At 41.5% G+C, this 19,076-nt stretch overlaps 1 protein-coding gene across 2 annotated transcripts in view; it reads right to left on the bottom strand.

The window, feature by feature from the left end:
* The window catches only part of LOC145353327 (galactosylgalactosylxylosylprotein 3-beta-glucuronosyltransferase 1-like), a 114,612-nt gene extending 96,935 nt beyond the window's left edge, over positions 1–17,677 (bottom strand). For both annotated transcript variants that reach the window (XR_013888683.1, XM_080203979.1), the window contains exon 1: positions 17,460–17,677. The gene's annotated coding sequence lies outside the window, so the exon portion shown is untranslated. The remainder of the gene's footprint in view (positions 1–17,459) is intronic.
* Between the last annotated feature and the right edge of the window lie 1,399 nt (positions 17,678–19,076).

Here is a 19,076-nt window from a genome sequence, read left to right as displayed (position 1 = left end):
AGAAGATGTATCCATGGCTGCAATCTCCTGGGTGAAAGGCCCCAGGCAGGGGCTCAAGCCCAACCTCTTCCCTCAGGATTTGTGTAGGCCCCTGGGTCACTCCGTGGAATGGCGGTGCTTCTGCAGTGAGCTCCAGTGTTTCTGTCAGTCCCTCCTACATTCTGTGGCTCTGTCGCTCATCTGCAGCAGCTGAGGGAGAAGTGATCAGCACTGATGTACATCAGCAAGTGTGTCGTGCTCACCAGAGAGTGACCCAGATGCCTCACCACTAACTTGACCCGCCAACATGAGAGTTTCTGGGATGGTGAGTTATGATTGGGAAGCTGACACAAAACTGGTGCTGGCCTCAGAGGTCCCTTCATCTGCTTCCTCAGAGGGGCTTCCGGGCTGGGATAGGATGGGTGGGAGCAGCTTGGGAAGCCACACTGCCAGATGGCCTGGGTATATTGGGGTCTATTCCTGCAACACAGGACACAAGGTTTAGTACAAGGGAAGGAGAGGAATCTGGGTGCTTGCAACTTATTTGAGATTGCTCCAACAAGTGGAGGATTGGCAGGTGCCCAACCCTGCTGTCACTAATAGTCTGCATGCCCTCCTCTCCTGCAAGTTCCAGTGCCTGCTCCTCAAAGGAGATGAGAACCTGGGTCTCAGGCACACCACCCCTCGTCTTCACCCTCTCCCAGCAATTATGGGTATTCTTCTCCTGTAAGGATGAAGGAGCCATATCAAATCCAATGGCAAGTCAAGGAGTGGCCCTCAGAGGGCAAGGGTTGTGATATTTTTGGGTGGGAGAAGGGAGGTGCTTGGGGCTGAAGGGCTGAAAACATGTGGGGTGTTGCATTAGGGGATTCTGGGGATCATTTCGGGGGGAGAAACACTCACCCTTGCTGCCCCGATTAGGTCATTCAATTTTTTTGTGGCAGTGTTTCCCGGTTATCCTGACCAGTGCCCTGGCACTAATGCATGCTGCTATCACTTCCCAGCCTATGTTTCCATCCCTTCCTCTGGGACAGAGTCCAGCTGGGGGTGGGGGGAGAGGATGTCCCAGCTTGCCTTCACTGCCTCCAGTAACCTGGCCAGCTCTGCATCCAAAAAATGGGGAGCTGTCTTCCTGGAGGCCATTTCTTCCTGCACTGCCTGTGTGTCTGTATCTTATTAAGGCAGATCAGTTGCAGGCAGTTTGAGCGAGTCATATGCCTCTTAGTGCATTACAGAAAGTTTAATGCGGTTTCCTTGACACCATGAAGGGGAAGCCAAGACAGCATGATGGCACTGCTTCCTCACAGCACCAGGGACCTGGGTTCAATTCCTGGTTTGGGTCACTGTCTGTGTGGAGTTTGCATGTCATGTTTATGTGGGTTTCCTCCCACAGTACAAAGGTGTACGGGTTAGGTGGATTGGCCATGCTAAATTACCTCTTAATGTCAGGGGAACTAGCTAGGGTAAATGCATAGGTCTTGGGTGGGATTGTGGTCGATGGGTCGAATGCTCTCCTTCTGCACCGTAGGATTCTATGATTCTGTGAGCGCAAGGAGGGGAGGACGGAGGAGGGGAATGTGTGCCTCTGTGATGTTCGGGGGCAGGGGAGAGGAAGAGGTCATGTCAGTCAGCTATCGGGGTCAGAGGGGATGATGAGGTGGCCAGTAATGCTGGTGGGGGGTTCTCCAATGTCTAGGGTGGGGGGGAGCAAGAGGCTACATCTGGCCTTGGGGTGGGGAGGGTGCAGTTCTGTCAGGAACTCTTGCCTTTTCTGTGCATGTGCGGTTTGTGGTTCCAATCTGAGCTGCTGGCTGTCAGGTGAATTAGGCCCCACCCACTGCCTCTAGCAGCTAGAAACGGTCCAGCCCATATTTTCAAAGACTGAGTGCATATGATTGTGCGCAAAAACCCACCCGAAAAGCATACCAGAAACTCTCCTGTTTGCATGCTAGCTGGACACTTAGAAAAAACTCATAAAATTCCATCCATTAAGTTTGAAATGATGAAATTCCAACTGAAAGCATGGTCTTGAAAGCAAGCAGAAGAAATGACAAAGATATGAGAGGACAACTGGTTGTGGTAGGTTGAAAAACTATATAAGAAAGTATACCATGTTTTATACCAAAATGTTAAATGTTTTATACCAAATTCCCATTTATTTGAGGTGAGTCACACATTTCCTTAGAGCATGGGGAGGCGACAGCCTAGTGGTATTATCAGTAGACTATTAACCCAGAAACTCAGCTAATGTACTGGGGACCTGGGTTCAAATCCCATCATGGTGGAATTTGAATTCAGTAAAAAATATCTGGAATCGAGAACCTGTTGACGATCTTGAAACTATTGTCAATTGCCGGAAAAGATCACCTGATGCCCTTTAGTGGAGGAAATCTGCCATCCTTACCTGGTCTGGCCTACATGTGACTCCACAGCCACAACAATGTGGTTGACTCCCAACTGCCCTCGGGCAACTAGGGATGGGCAATAAATACTGGGCAGCCAGAGAAGCCCATGTCCCATGAATGAATAGAAAAGAAATGAGGTGGGAAAACCCAATAGCTAAAATAATCCAATCCTGGCTACAACAAGAAGCTAAAGGTTGTATTAGATCAAAGGAAGAAGCTTTATAAATGACAAGCATGATGATTGGGAGTATTTTAAAATTCGGCAAACAAAGAGCAAGGAACTGATAAAAAGGTAAGAATAAGAACATAGTAAGAACATAAGAACATAAGAAATAGGAGCAGGAGTAGGCCATCTGGCCCCTCGAGCCTGCCCCGCCATTCAATAAGATCATGGCTGATCTGTCGTGGCTCAGTTCCACATTCCCGCCCTCTTCCCATAACCCTTAATCCCCTCTCTTATCAAAAACCCATCAACCCGCGTCTTAAAAATATTTAGCGAGGCAGCCTCCACCACTTCAACGGGCAGAGAATTGCAGAGATTCACCACCCTTTGAGTGAAGAAGTTCCTCCTCAACTCCGTTCTAAACCGCCCCCCCTTTATCTTGAGGCTGTGCCCCCTAGTCCTACTGTCCTTTCTGAGCGGGAAGAGTCTCTCCACCTCTATCCTATCCATCCCATTCATCAACTTATACGTCTCAATGAGATATAAAAATAAACTAGTAAGAAACAGAAAAAATGGATTTTAAAGCTTCTGTAAGTGTGTGACAAAAAAACTAAAGATAAATGTAGGCCCACCAGAGGTCGAGACAGGAGAATTTATAACAGGGAAATGGCAGAGAAACTAAACAAATATTTTGGGTGAAATTGTCTCTTTTTTGCAGAGTGCAGTAGTGGTTGGGAAACAGTGTCGATGTCACTGTTTCCCACGAGGCTTCGTCTGCCATATTCTCAGGCACATAGCAAAAAGAAATTCCGAGGAGCGGGTCCCATGATGTCTCACTAGTGGAGTGAGCAGCGAATGAGCCTGCCTTGCCAGTAACTTACCAGATCTAATGTTCTACCAGATCTAATGTTCATAATTCATTGTACTTCCTCATTGTGAAAGTTATTTTAGATTGCATGTAGCTGCATTTTAATATACATGGCTGTCTCCATGAATGATGGATATCCAAAGTTCAACCCAGCCCTGTTCCCCTCCACTCTGTGAAAATGGTGGGGACCAGGCTCGAGGACAGGACTTCTGGATTTGGGCCTTCAGCACCATTTTTGCCCCTGCCTGCGTTAAAATTGAGGCTTCTGTTTTTCTCTCTGACATGCTGCCTGACCTGCTGAGTGTTTCCGCCATTTCGTTTCTATTACAAACTTCCAGCATCTGGAATATTTTGCTTTTGTATAAATCTAGTGAATCTTCTTATATCCTCTTTAAGGCAAGTATATCCTTCCTTAGATAAGTAATTTAAATCTGTACACAGTACTCCAAGGGCTGGTCTCATCAAAAACCTCTGTATTTGCAGCAAAATTTCCTTAGTCTTATACTTCAAACTCTCTGAAATAAAGGTTTACATATAATTTACCTTCCTAATTTGTTTGCGTGTTAACTTTCTGATGTGTGTGCAAGCATACCCAAAATCCTTCTGAACACACACATTTACTTGCCTCGGTTTTCCATTCTTCCTACCAATGTTGATAATTTCATAGTTCTACACATTATCCCTGATCTGTCATCTTCTTGCCCAATCACATAACCAGTACACATCTCTTTACAGCCGTTTTATGTCCTTCATACAGTTTATTTTTCCACCTAGCTTCGTATCGCCAGTGAACTTGAGTATATTAGCATAGGATCACACTATTGTGTAACCAGAAATTAGGCAGTAAAGATAAACTTCTGCATGTAAGGAACATGAGACTTGCTTACAGAAGATGCCAAAGAATGTACATGAGAGAATGTTTACAGAAGATCTGAAATTTGTAATACCAATGAACTTGTATTATGGATTCTTGAGTGAGAATGGTTGGATCTTGACACCGACTATAATTTTCGTAAATGATGAACGATGTGAACATCCTATATTACCCTGATATTACACCATGGGCTGTGAGCATATGAATGCTTAACACCCACTCTAAAATTTTAGCAGATGAATTAACCTACGTATTTGAAATTGGTTAACATTTCTATTAAAAAACGCAAAGGGGTCTTACACATTAAACATTCATACACCAATATGTTATACGTAATGTCAGGGACTCAAGATGTAACCACCATTCAGATGACAATTTTTTAAAAATTGTGCCACTAACAGCAGTTTATATTACCTTTAAAAGTGTAGGTAAATAAAACATCTCTGAACATCTCACAGAATCACTATAGAGCAAAGTTTTACACCCAAGTCGCAATAAAACAATATTAAGGCAGATGATCAAAAGTGGTCAAAGAAGTAGGTTTTAAGGATTGTCTTCAAGGAGGAAAGGAAGTTAAAAGAGGCAGAAAGGTTAATGGATGGAATTATAGAGTTTTAGGCTGTGTGTATGTTCAGTGGAGTGAAGACTCCAATTTTGTATATGCATCCAATCTATTGAAAGGCAGACTTTAAGAAGACAAGGTGAAACACAATTCAACAACTAGTTCAATTTGCAATTGTTAAGTGATCAGAGAAACACTTGTAGTAAATCTGATTCTTTGTAACAAAGAAAATAATAAATACAGTTCACTGGCTCCTTGGCATGCATAATGTACAATTTTCCAGTTGGCCATTTCTAATGGATCTGACTGGCTGTACCTTAGGAAAAAGACCCCTGTTTATCTGTCTCTCTCTTCATATCTTCCTTGAACTCTTCCAGATCATGTTTTCGATTCTTTGTCCCTAGCTGACTAGGTTGTGGGTCAATCAAATCAGCCATTATTCTTCCCTAGGTGGAGTCTCCACGGAAACAATAGTCTTCAGCTGTTCTTAAGTTAATCACAATTAAAAAGCACACATGCACTAGCTCTTGACCTTTCCAGCGTTGCTGTTGTCCCTATTAAAACAAGGACCAAGTTGTTCACAACTGGATGTACAATCCAACAGCAATTCAGTTGGTTAGGAAGAGTGAAAGCAATTTGTTGAGGCACTGCTATAAATTATTATATTCCTGCCCAGGATTCAGATTGACGTTCGGGTTTGTTTATTTCTACAATCTAAGGGCAATTAACCTTTTTATAAAAATAAAGTCTACCTTTAATATTTGAATTTTTCCATGACACAAATGGATATATGGTGGTATTGTCTTACAATTCACTCTGGAAGTCCGACTTTCTATGGCAACTTTTTACATGGATGTTGTATTCTAGAGCTGTAGATAGCGAGAGTACAGGCGCCCATGTTTTTCCATCACATGACTCACTAGAAATTTCTCCCATTCTTTCTGCTTGCCATGTGTTGGAAGAATTTAAAAATTGATGCTCAGCCTGATTGGCAGTGTTATTAAGGCTCACCACATGCTTAGAGTGGGACCCATAGCTTCTGACTCAGAGGCAGGGACATTACCAAATGTGCCAAAAGACCTCCAAATATGTATACACTTACCAAATTCTACCTAGCTACTTTATATTTCAATCCAATTTAACAAGTAATGAAGCTAGAAAATTCTTACAGCGGGAGAGCATTAATCAAGCCATTCAGACAGTTTGTGAGACATTGTTCCTTCTTGTGAGTCATGCCAAATTGTGGGAGGTAGATTTTGAACTTGTCGTCGATATGTTAAATGGTCATTGTGAATTGGCCACCAATTATAGAAATTGTCAATTTTCATTTTACAAATGAACAAATATCTGGTCATTGTCATGCTTCTCTTTGTGGGAGTTTATTATGGACAAAGTTGGGGAGATAGAGTCCAGGATTCTTACACAGCCCCATGGAAACATGGTTAGAATCAGAGTGAAGGGGATGCATAACATGTCCTGCACATCGACTTGCAATATAATAAAGTATCAGTGGCATCATTCAGTAATGTTTGTAGCTAACCCTCCTGTGAATGAAGCTGCAGGGCCTTTTAATTCCTTCCAGCCAAAACTATAACATATTCAGATCCCAAGTGCCGGAATCACTGCTGAGCAGAACTGAGCCTCCAGCATTGCACTTTGATCCAATCTCAGTCCTGCGCTCCTGTAGATATGTGATGTGCTCCTGTAGATAAGTTATGTGATAGCACAAAATATGTGTCAATGCTTCCGATCTAATGTCAGGTCATCCAAAAGCTGGGAAAATCTTTTTTTTAATTAAAATCCTATTGAGTTGTCAAGTACTCTATTGAAACTTTTGCTGCATCTTCAGCACTGGAGTGGGTGGTATTTATGTAACTATTATTCAATGAAAAGCGCAGCTTCATAATAAAAGATAGATACTGACTTTGTCTTCACAAAAAGCTTGGCTGCCAATGCAGATTCTGCATGGCAACTTTACATGCTAGGTTTTCTGCCCCTCTCTACATTTTAATGCTGGCAATTTTTAATGGTTCATTCTCTAAAAACGTAAAGTTAAATGCTTTTTGGTTGCATCACCATCACATTTCCTAGTAGCATCAGCAAAAGATGATCAGCTGTACGGCAATAGAATTGGCCCGAATTCTCCCTCATGTAACCATCTTGTGAAGCAATGCAGTTACAATATATTGGGGTAGATCTTAACTACTAGGCTGCAGAGCAGCATTGACAAGCTTGTACTTGTATGCTTTTCTTTCTAAGCTCCTTCCTAAACCAATATGGCTTAAGGCGTCTGTCATTTCACTTTGTCAAGATACTGTGTTATGAATGTATTTTATGTTTCTGCAGACTGCTTTAAGAGGCATTGTTTTGTTACAAGTAGCCAATTTGTCTGGCAGGAATGCGACGGATACCAAGAAACTAGGATATTTACTCATCTTAGCCATGTAAGTGTTTATTTAACAGAAGGCTCAATTGGCCATTTTTTAATTAAAGTTAACATGTGAGTTTTGATTAGTTTGACAGGGACAGAGTCATGTGGTTACTGGGAGGAGCTAAGCTGACAGGAAAGAATAAGATTTATTTTCATTTTTTGAAAAAGGAGCAGTTGCTGCTTGGAGCTGTTAGACAAAGGAAACTCTGTCTCCAGAAGTTTTCTGAACACTCCACACCTGCTAACTCAAGCTAAAGCAAATATTCCTGTGATATGCTAACTAACTTTAAAGAAGGGTTTAAGTCTACAAGAGAACTATTGCTTGATTGGATCCGATAGTGAAAAGTTAGTAATTAAGAATTGTTTCTTGTCATTTTTAAATATTGTTCAATTGTTAATGGTTAAGCTAATTTATTTGTTATAGTTAAACTATGTTGTTAAATAAAGTTTGTTTCAATAAAAACTCCATTGTTTGTCAGTAGAGTCACACCTGAAGTGAAACATCCCCACATTAATGCCAAATAGAAAAATTGTTGGGCGCTGGTCTGGCTTCATAATATACGTGGATTTTGTGATCCAGTACAGAATAACTTCAGATAGAATGTAATAACCTATTGCTTATTCCATTTAATAATTTAAAATACACTTCATTTTCTTCTACTTTTAAGAATGATTTCCTCATTTAATTTTTGATGATTCACTTTGGCACATGACAGAGAGGTATAACAAGCTTGAAGAGCTTCCTTTACAGGATTAGTGCTGCATGACTGATTTCAGTCATCCATTATTACAGTAGGGTATGTAATTTCTCAATCTGATTGACACCTACAAATGGTTATAGACTCATTGATGTGGGACTTCCAATGCCTGTTACAATGGATTAAACATTTGAATGAAATGTTTGTCGCTGTAAGTTTTTACATAGTTGAAGGAACGGAAATGTAGTAAATGTGTTTTCATGATGAGTTTTTTTTCAATATAGTGAAGTCTGCTTTGGACATGTTCAATAAGAAGTCTCGCAACACCACGTTAAATTCCAACAGGTTTATTTGGTAGCACAAGCCACTAGCTTTCGGAGCACTGCCCCTTCATCAGTTGAGTGGAATTTTAGTTCACAAACAGGGCATATGAAGACACAAACTCAAATTTACAAAATAATGGTTGCAATGCGAGTCTTTACAGGTAATCAAGTCTTAAAAGGTACAGACAATGTGAGTGGAGAGAGGGTTAAGCGCAGGTTAAAGAGATGTGTATTGCCTCCAGCCAGGACAGTTAGTGAGATTTTGCAAGCCCAGGCAAGTCGTGGGATTACAGATAATGTGACATGAATCCAAGACCTCGGTTCAGACCATCCTCAAGTGTACGGAAGTTGGCTATGCTCAGTGACTCAGAAGCTGAATGCACGTGACTGCTGAAGTTTTCCCCAACAGGAAGAGAACACTCTTGCCTGGTGTTTGTCAAGTGGTGTTCATTCATCCATTGTCATAGCGTCTGCATGGTCTCTCCAATGTACCATGTCTCAGGACATCCTTTCCTGCAGTGTATCAGGTAGACAAAATCGGCTGAATTGCAAGTGCACATACCATGTACCTGTTGGATGGTGTTCTCACGTGAGATGATGGCATCCATAATTGACGATCCAGCACATCTTGAAGAGGTTGCTGTGGTGTCGTGGGTGGAGACAATACACATCTCTTTACCCTGTGCTTAACCCTTTCTCCATTCACATTGTCTGAACCTTTAAGATTTGATTACCTGTAAAGACTTGCATTCTGACCATTATTTTGTAAATTGAGTTTATGTCTTTACATGCCCTGTTTGTGAACTGAAATCCCACTCACCTGATGAAGGGGCAGTGCTCCGAAAGCCAGCGGCTTGTACTACCAAATAAACCTGTTGGACTTTAACCTGGTGTTGTGAGACTTCTTACTGTGTTTACCCCAGTCCAACAGTATCTTCACATCTTGGACATGTTCACCATGGGGGCAGGTAAGGGGCAAGCAATGGAAAGATCCGTTGACCTTGGGTGCAGTTTCAGGATGAGCAAGGCCATAAATCTCGCCCATTACTTTGTCTCATGTCTGCACAGGTCCTGAGGTCTGCTTATTGTGGATACTAGGTGAGTTGACATAGCGGGTGTTAGCACAAAGGGTAGGGGGTGCAGGCATGGGTTGACATGAGTTGGCACTGATTTGGCACAGAGGGTATCAAGGGCCATAGGAGTGGGTAGGATGTATATGATGGAATAGAGGTTATGAGTGATTATGCCAGGATTCACATTATAATGTTTCACAATCCTTCTTATCTGCCACTGTTTCCCTGTTCACCTGCAGATTTTGTGTTGAATTTAAGGAAAACTGGATAATTACATGAGGAAGACAGGAATAAAAGCTTACATTGAAAGAGTGGGAAGTAAAATAAGATAATACTGGTGCAAAGCATAAACACTGGCACAGAGTAGCTGGGCCAAATGACCTGTTCCTGTTTTGCAAGCAATTACGCAATGACTAGGTAATAGCTTGCCACTGAATATTCAGTTTCATCCATGACTTTTAATCCTTATCCACTTCTCTTTGTATAAATGTTATTTCTCTATCTGCTGTTTCACTTATTGGCTCTGTTAGTATGCCTATTGTTATTCAATACTTTCTCTCCTCTCAGCTCTAGTTCTTGGTCAGCCACTACTGTCAGCCATGCTCAGAATATCAGTATTCCCACTTGCCAGGCATACATCTAACTAATGAAGATGTCCATAACCCAAAATTTCTGCTGTAGCTCCGAGTTGAAGGAGGATGCTGTGAAGGTAGGAAAGTAAAAGGAGAAATTATCTGAGGCACGATGTCTTTGCTACAGAGGGAGTACAGCAAAGGTTTACCGACTGATTCCTGGAATGGCAGTTCTCTCATATCAGGAGAGATTAAGTCGGCTAGGATTATATTCATTGGAGTTTAGAAGAGTGAGAGGGGGTCTCATAGAAACTTATAAAATTCTAACAGGATTAGACAGGGTAGCTTCAGAAAGCATGTTTCTGGTAGTAGGGGAGTGCAGAACTAGGGGGTCATAGTTTGAAGATAAGGGGTAAACCTTTAAGAACTGAGGTGAGGAGAAATCTCTTCACCCAGACAGAGGTGAGTGTGTGGAATTCACTACTGCAGAAAATAATTGAGGCCAAAGCGTTGTCTGAATTCAGGAAGAAATTAGATGTAGCTCTTAGGGCTAAAGGGATCAAGGGATGTGGGGGAAGGTGGGCAGGGGGGTGAAAATCAGGATATTGAATTTAATGATCAGTCATGATTATAATGAATGACGGAGTAGGCTTGAAGGGCTGAATGACCTTCTAGTGAAAATTCAGCAAAAGAAGTGAAAATTCTACCACAATCTGCAAATATTTCTCCCACACAAGTGGTCAGGAGATTGAAAGCCGACACTACTTCCTCCATCAAGATCCTGGGTGGATGATTATAAATTAGGGTTTCCACCAGTGTTAACACTGGGCTGAAGGAACAAATGAGTCACAAGTATTTGTGGTGCAGCATGATCCTTGCTACCTGTGGTCTAAGGGAGTGAATGTTTTTGAGGGAAACATAATTTGTTGTGGTCGATTTGAAAAGAACTGGATAATTGTAACATGCCTTTTAAGGGTTAGCAGCATACCATCTGAGTCACGTAATCCAATCTCAGTTTCACTTTGGCCAGTGGGCAGAGCACACTGCACACACCTCTCTGCTGATGTCTTCAAGTTGTCTATCCAGGTATATATGTTTAAATAAATGCCTAGTTTAAATAAATGAGCCCACTATGTGTTTACACAATTCCCTAGAGTAACTGGTGCCTTTATATCATAATAACAACACAATATGGTGCAGACATGGTGGTCAAACAGCCTGGCAGTTAGATTAACCTCAGGTATAATGTGGTGAATAGTCCTATTTCATGAGACAATCCTTGATGTTCTGGTCAGAGCATAACAAAGTTCACAGCATTACAGAGTGCTGAAACTGCAGCATGATAACTGTACAGCAAAACTTTGAAGACAGAGTGTGGGATAGTGCTCATATAAAGAGCTGGTAAGCAGATGGATCCCTCATGGTGAGATCATAGCACATAGCCTGGCAGTGCAGTGAATGGAACTACCTGTTGAGGGGACCAGCACGGGGTTAGCTCAGACAGAAAGGGCAAGTGACCAGGGTGTGGTGCAGCTCAATTACATTTGTCTTAAGGAAGGACAGATCATCGATCCACAATATTTAAACACAGCTTTAAAATGTTGTCCTTACAAAATACCCACAGTACAAAAGTTAAATCCAAGATTTGCAGGTGCAAAATTCTTCTTGAAGCTTGATGCCAAGCATGGTTACTGATTGGTTCACATCGTGGAAAAGTCCCAAGAGTTTACCACATTTCATAGCCTGTTCGGACAACGTGCTTTTCAATGACTCACATTTGGACAGGATCTCTTCCAATTCACATGGACAGCATTACCTGCACTGTGTCTGAATGCAACTGTATCACCAATGACATTGCTTTTCTGCAAATCAAAAACATAATGGTGCAAGTGGTACGCAATAAAGGATTGGTGTTCAATGTCTGAAATGTGACACCAAGATGCAGCAGATCAATTTCTTTAGTTCTATTTATTTCAGTACTGGCATATGTCCCGATCCTAGTAAAATAGAGGGTATGAAGGCTATGTCAAATCCCCAAAATAGGAATGATCTGGGAAAGATGTCTGGGTTTCTTTAATTTCTTGTCTCCATACATTCCCAATTTCTCTCAAATATTATCCTTGCTAAGGAAATTATTAAGAAAAGGTGTGCCTTTCTTATGGCATGAAGGCCACCACTTTTTCAAAGGATTAAAACAGTCATTACTAAAAACATCAACACTGCAATTTTATGACTCTCAGGAGGCACTTACTCTGGAGATTGTTATCTCATAGAAAGATCTGATAGCATGCATTTACAAAGAGACAAACCATTGCATTTTCTTCAAACTCTCTATCCATAATCCAATCCACCTATCCCAAATTTGAATGGGAAACATTGGCTTCACTGTTTGGAATCATGCATCTTCATACCTATCTTTTTGACAAAAAATTTATGGTTAAGGCTAACCTCAAACCATTCAAGATGATTTGGTGAAAGCCATTTATCAGCGCATCACCAAGACTGCAAAGTCTTTTGATAAGGATTCAAGGTTACAACTGAGTATAGGTACACGCCAGATAACTTTAGGGTCACATCATATACACTAAGCACACTGACTAACCCAGAGAAAATGAAAGATATATTCTTGGATCACAAGTCAACTTAATTGACATTGAACTGTGTACAGTTCTGATCATCCTATTACAGAAGAATATTATTAAACTAGAAAGAGTATAGAAAAGGTTTACCAGGATGCTACCGAGACTTGATGGTTTGAGTTGTAAGGAAAGGCTGGATAGACTGAGACTTTTTTTCCCTGGAGCGTAGGAGGCTTAGGGATGATCTTATAGAGGTCAATAAAATAATGAGGGGCATAGATCAGCTAGATAGTCAATATTTTTTCCCAAAGATAGGAGAGTCTAAAACAAGAGGGCATAGGTTTAAGGTGAAAAGGGAGAGGAACAAAAGGGTCCGAGGGGCAATTTTTTCACTCTGAGGGTGGTGAGTGTCCGGAACGAGCTGCCAGGGGCAGTAGTTGAGATGCTTACAATTTTGTCTTTTAAAAAGCATTTAGACAATTACATGGATAAGATTGGTATAGAGGGATGTGAACCAAATGCAGGCAATTGGGGCTAGCTTAGCAGTAAAAACTGCTCGGCATGGACAAGTTGGGCTGACGGGCTTGTTTCCATGCTGTAAATCTCTATGAGTCTATGTTCACCAAATTGATCTGGCATATTTTGCACAATGTGAATGTCAGGAGCTACAAGAAGAAATAGTAAAAGATTACAAAAATGTGGGAGACCATCATTGAAGGGTAACTTGATTCAATTCAGCATTTCCATGGACACTCAAGATCATTTTGGCCTTACCAGGACAAGCCAGGTGCCTCTTGAGGAGTCAATATTAAAGGAAAGCAGGTCATTGTAATAAATCTTTGCAGTCTGATACTCTCTAATAACTTCATCACTCACACATGGGCATAGATCAAATTTGAATACTTGCAAGAAAGACAGTCCATTGGCTTGGTATGAACAATGACATTGAAGTTGGCATCAAGAAGAGAGAGGCATGTCAAGAGCTTATGCCAAGTCAGCACATAGCACCACTAATCCCACATGAAACTTCTACACATCATTGGTTCAAATCTGCATCCAAACTCTTTCACATTCACTGACTTCACCATCACCATCAACTACTTTATCAAGTACCCCATCATTTGACAATTACACAATACGTCAAGCATAATTTTCATGCGCAGTCTAAGCGCTTCTCACATGCACTCTTAAGTGCTACCTTCAGTTTATTTGGTGTGCCTTAAGAGATCATTATAGATGACAGTCTGCAGTTTATTGATAAGCCATGTCGGGATGTGTGTGAGGAGTGGAATATCACATGCACAACTTTTTTTCTTCATTACCCTAGATCCAGTACCTAGCTGAATGAATAATTAGCATGTTAAATCTCTCATTTTCAAACATAGACAGATCAAGCAAGAACATTGCAATGTTATACCTGAGAATTACATTTTATGTGCAATTATTACATCACTGGCAGAGCTCATATTCAGCAAACTCATGCACACCTATTTACTTACTCTAATCCACTCTCCCCTCTCCCTAAATGAGGGACCAACTTTTGAAACTACAAGAGAAGGTAACAAATATGGATGATAAAAATGCAGATGCAGAATTGCAAAGTATAAAGAATCAGGACAACAAGTTCACATGCAGGATCCCACAGAATGTATGTGGCAACCAGCCAAGGTGACAAGGGTTTGTTCAGAATTGAGGTCCTATGAAGTTATTACACACAAAGAAGCAATGGTGAGGTGTAACTGAGGAAAAAATCAGATTAATTAATCACCCATCGTAAAGTCATATTGCATCTAAGACAAGATTCAAAATATGACAGGGATAAACATCCACAATTAACAATTCCACATATCACTGGGAGCAAGATACTTTTGGAAAATGGGTGCAGCAGGAAATTACCTCCATGCCTTAGAGACTCATTGATTCACCTATCTTATACAATTATGTAATGGCAACTAAACATAGAACTCCTACAGTGTAGAAGGAGGCCATTTGATCTATCAAATATGCACCAACCACAATCTCACTCAGGCCTTTTCTCCTTAACACTGCTAACTCCCTGACACTATGGGGCAGTTTACCATGGCCAATCAACCGAACCTACGCATCTTTGGACATGAACATGTAATGTAAATAGTTCTCCTTCTTTGAACGGGAGGAGGTGTATCTTAAAAACAGGGAATATGTAATTTTCCATAAGTGGATAGCAGTATCCCATAGAATCCTAACAGTGCAGAAGGAAGCCATTCGGCTCACTGACGCTCTGAAAGGGCATCTTACCCACGTCCAGCCTATTCCCATAACCCTGTGCATTTACCATAGCTAATCCACCTAACATGCGCATCTATAGGCTGCGGGGGGAAAGCAGACCACCCAAAGGAAACCCATGCAGATACGAGGAGTACATACAAACTCCACATACACAGTCACCCAAGGCTGAAATCGAAACCAGGTCCTGAATGCTCTGAGGAGGCAGTGCTAACCACTGTGCCAACATGCCATCGCTATAGGGAAAGCGTTTCATGTGGGCCAGTCTCTGTTTTACTGTGGATTGTAAGCACAGCTCACGGCACACAACTCCGCTGCTGACGTCTTCAGCTTTTCTATCCAGTTGCATATGTTCTCATGTGCCCAGTTTCAATAAATTAACCCATGTCATGCTTATATAATCCTTTGTGAGTGACTGGTGCCTTTATATCATTATAAAACCATGAGAGTAATGTTTCTATATTCTGCAGTCACTGCATTCTCTGAAAGGCTTGGCTTATTCTGATTCAAAATGACAATGCACTGAAAGCGCAGATTTTAGAAGGTCCCATTTTTCTTTATTCTCACCAGTAACAATGTCTCGGAAAAAGGACTCACTGTGACTCAAAGGCAGCTGATATTTTTCAGGGTTCAGATGTCTCCATGAGGTACTAAATTTTCTGCTGAGAACTTGATTTAGATTCCAGCTTGCTACATTTCACCTGATTCCTACACAATCCGACGATTCAGTGAACAAGCTGAAATGTTTGTTTTCTCATGGAGATCAGTGAGGTATATTCACTTACAAATTTAAATTAGCAATATCTTTCTGCTGCAGATGATGGTGACAGTGCATCTCAGGTAAGTGACTCAGGAAAAGCACGTTTCTGGACAAAGAATGGATTTGATTTTTGGTGATTTCAGTCTCTGGAAGGAAATGATCCAAGCTAGGGTGATAGCACCATTTGCCTTCCTGTACTGTTGATTGTTTTGTGTGAACTGTAAAATTCAAGGGTTCTGCAATACTCGTCCCCAGAGTTATTTAACACTAATTGTGCCTCATTGGTTATTGACATTTGAGCAACATGCTTCACTCTTTAGTATTAATGTCATCTCAGTAGCAGACTGAAAGACTCGAAGGTGAAGCTAAACTAACATTTCCTAATTTGTTAATATGTGTCTAGCTTCTAGAATTTTGGCATTTCTCAAAAATCTGCTCTTTCATAAAGAGGAAGATTAAAGTGAAGTGTTGTAGTTCTCCTCACTGTTGCATCTAATTCTCCATTAACTGCTCAGGCTGACAGAGCCCACTAATAACACAATCCATTCGACCAATGTATTTCCAGAAGGACTTCAACAACTTTCTCACTTATTGCAATTGCCACCTCAAATGGCCAAGTAAACCATCTTCTTTCTCAAGGCTTCATTCTACCTTCTTATGTTTCAAGTTTAAGTTTATTTATTAGTGTCACAAATAAGCTTACATAAAGACTGCAACGAAGTTACTGTGAAAATCCCCTAGTTGCCAAATTCTGACACCTGTTCGGCCACACTAAGGGAGCATTTAGCATGGCCAATGCAGCTTAACCAGCATGTCTTTTAGACTTCGGGAAGGAACCGGAGCACACGGGAAAAACCCACTCAGACATGGGGAGAATGTGTAGATGTGGCACAGACAGTGACCCAAGCCAGTAATTGAACACGGGTCCCTGGTGCTGTAAGGCAGGAGTGCTAACCACTGTTCCACCCTAACGTAATCTTCCATTCAGACTGGAGACAATATCGTCTGAGTTGCAGAAGCAAGGAAGGTTCACCAACCTCTGTCAGATGTTACGAGATCATGGGGTTTAACATTGATTTTTAGCTTGAGTCTGATGTCATCTGAGAGTGGTATTGGTCATGGGACGGCAATAACCTATTCCATTTTCAGGTAGACTAGCCCTCTACCAGAGAGCTTGTCCTTTTCCCTAGCTATTTATTCATCTGGAAAGATCCTCACTATCGGGATTCTGGTAACAAATGTCCCCCATTCTCACAGAGACGGCAGGGTATTCTTTGGTTTGCTGGGAGCCAACCTATGAGCTGCATAGGCTGCTGTCAATAAAAATTCCATCAAAATCACTGTCAAAAGTTCTCTTATTTATTGTGATAAAGCATGATCACTCTATATATTTTACTTCCTTCATGTGCCACACACTCAATTCTCCTGCATGACATTTTGAACTTATTCTAGGGCTTAATTTGACAAATTTCAGGTAAGAGCATTTTAAAGGGTGTGCTTAAGGCTTTCTGCTTCCCAGTCTGCACATGGAATGTCTGAAATTATAATAATAAACGTGAATTAAACTTGTAAAATATATGCCAGACATTACTCTGAATCATAAGCACCTTGCCTACGGATGAGGGATGAAGTTCAAAACATTGTTTTGCAAGCTGGTTCCTGCTCTTTAAAATGGTGCCAAAATTCTCAGGAAAAAGCTGAGGACAGAATCAACAAAATGTCCCTGTTTTCAAATACTTATTGATTCCAAGCCTAAGGACTTACTAAACAGATAAGAGTTGTGCTGTGCATGTTCATTGGATCAATTGAAATGCAATAATGACACTTCTACAATCATGCTGGAAAGGTTAGAAGTAGCCAATGGAAAAAATAGAAATACCATAAAGTGAAAATGAATTATTACTTACCGGTGTGACTGCTTCACTTTCCTGTCATGAAATCATCAACATCCCTCTATCCAGAAGAATAAAGCTAGGCAAGCTTCTCACAACAAATGAGTTTCAATTATTATTCAGTAAGGCCACTATCGGTAGGCTGGCCAGAAAGGACTTAAAATAAAAAAGCAAACTGAAAAGAAGTTTCTTTAGGTCTTGCTCAGTTACAAGATGTGCAGTGTGTGTGTCCAGTCTGCTTATGAATGAAATACTGAGCAAGCAGAATCCTGCAGGCTGCTGAAGTCAGCTCTGCAAATGCCTGTTACGCCTGTGCAGACTCTCCTTAAAGCTGCACTGCTAAAGAAACTGCTCAGAGGCATTTTCATTTCAGGCATCCAGTGATTGAAATACTGAAGGACGTGCAACATTGTGACAGAGTTAGCTTTTGATATGATACAAGTTCTTCATTTAATTAAATACAAATTACAGTCTGTAGACAAAAAAAATTGGACAAGTTTGTTATTGCAAAATAAAATTATGTACCTGCACCCCTACTCACAAAAGGGTAAATATTAGAAGCATTATATTCACATGCAAATGTACTATTTCATTACAATGGCCTGAAAATTTATGAAGGACAGTTGTCTGATCATCTGAATCCTTGTAGCTTGCGGCCAGTGCTCAGTGCACTGCTGAGTGGCTACCTGCTCAAGCAAGGGACACAAAATAGTGAGAAATTAGCATCAGTTCAAGCTAGACCACAGCCAACTTACATCTCTTAAAGGTGTATATCTTCTAGCTGTCAAGATGTGAAGATGCCGGCATTGGACTGGGGTAAACACAGTAAGAAGTCTCATAACATCAGGTTAAAGTCCAACAGCTTTATTTAGTAGCAAAAGCCACTAGCGCTCCAAAAGCGGGAAGAGGGAAAAGGCTAGCAATCTCAAAAAGAAATCCGTTCTTCGATTCAACCATTCTTCTCCCTTCCCCCAACCTCCCAACCTATCATGTGTGAGGTGCCTATGCCCTGCTTGCATTTGGAGTATTTGTTCATCCCCTCCCAATAAACAATGAAACACCCTTGGTTGTGAGCTTTTCACGCAGTTTTGTTGGGGTCCAGATTCCCTCCCCGAGTCTTCCCTCTGATTTCCATTTCTCATCTTCTCATCCACTTCTTTGCCCCTCTGCGAGCCCTGGGCCTTCCCCCACTCCACTTGCACAACACTACTTCCACATTGCCCCCCTTTGCCTTCATCAGGCCAAATACAACTCCCCCCCCACCTTCACAACCTCATCTTGCATTCTATCCCCAATCAAACTTCTACCCTTTATTGTGGCTGCATGCGCCCTGCAGTGCTGCCCAGATAGACACTGGTGTGTGGCACCAGGGGCAAAGAGACCCCTGTACTCCCCAAACTCAGCTGCACCAATGCAACTCAGTGATACAGGAGGGTCCATGGGTGCAGAGCACGGTATTATCCATGAAGAGCAGGCCGGCTTGGAGATGGAGACTGGAACTGGTCTGTCCCAGCAGAGTGACGCACACTGCATCAGGAGCAGGGCAGCACTATGTGAGAAAGACTTTGTTTTGCTCACCTTGCAATTTCTTGCAAACTGCAGACCATGTTCTGCACGTCAGCCTTTATCAAT

Source organism: Carcharhinus amblyrhynchos, chromosome 15, assembly GCF_965287045.1.
Source record: "Carcharhinus amblyrhynchos chromosome 15, sCarAmb.v2.hapA, whole genome shotgun sequence".
Classification (NCBI taxonomy): domain Eukaryota; kingdom Metazoa; phylum Chordata; class Chondrichthyes; order Carcharhiniformes; family Carcharhinidae; genus Carcharhinus; species Carcharhinus amblyrhynchos.
Note: the sequence above shows the minus strand (reverse complement) of the source record. Positions and strands in the feature narration are given on the sequence as shown.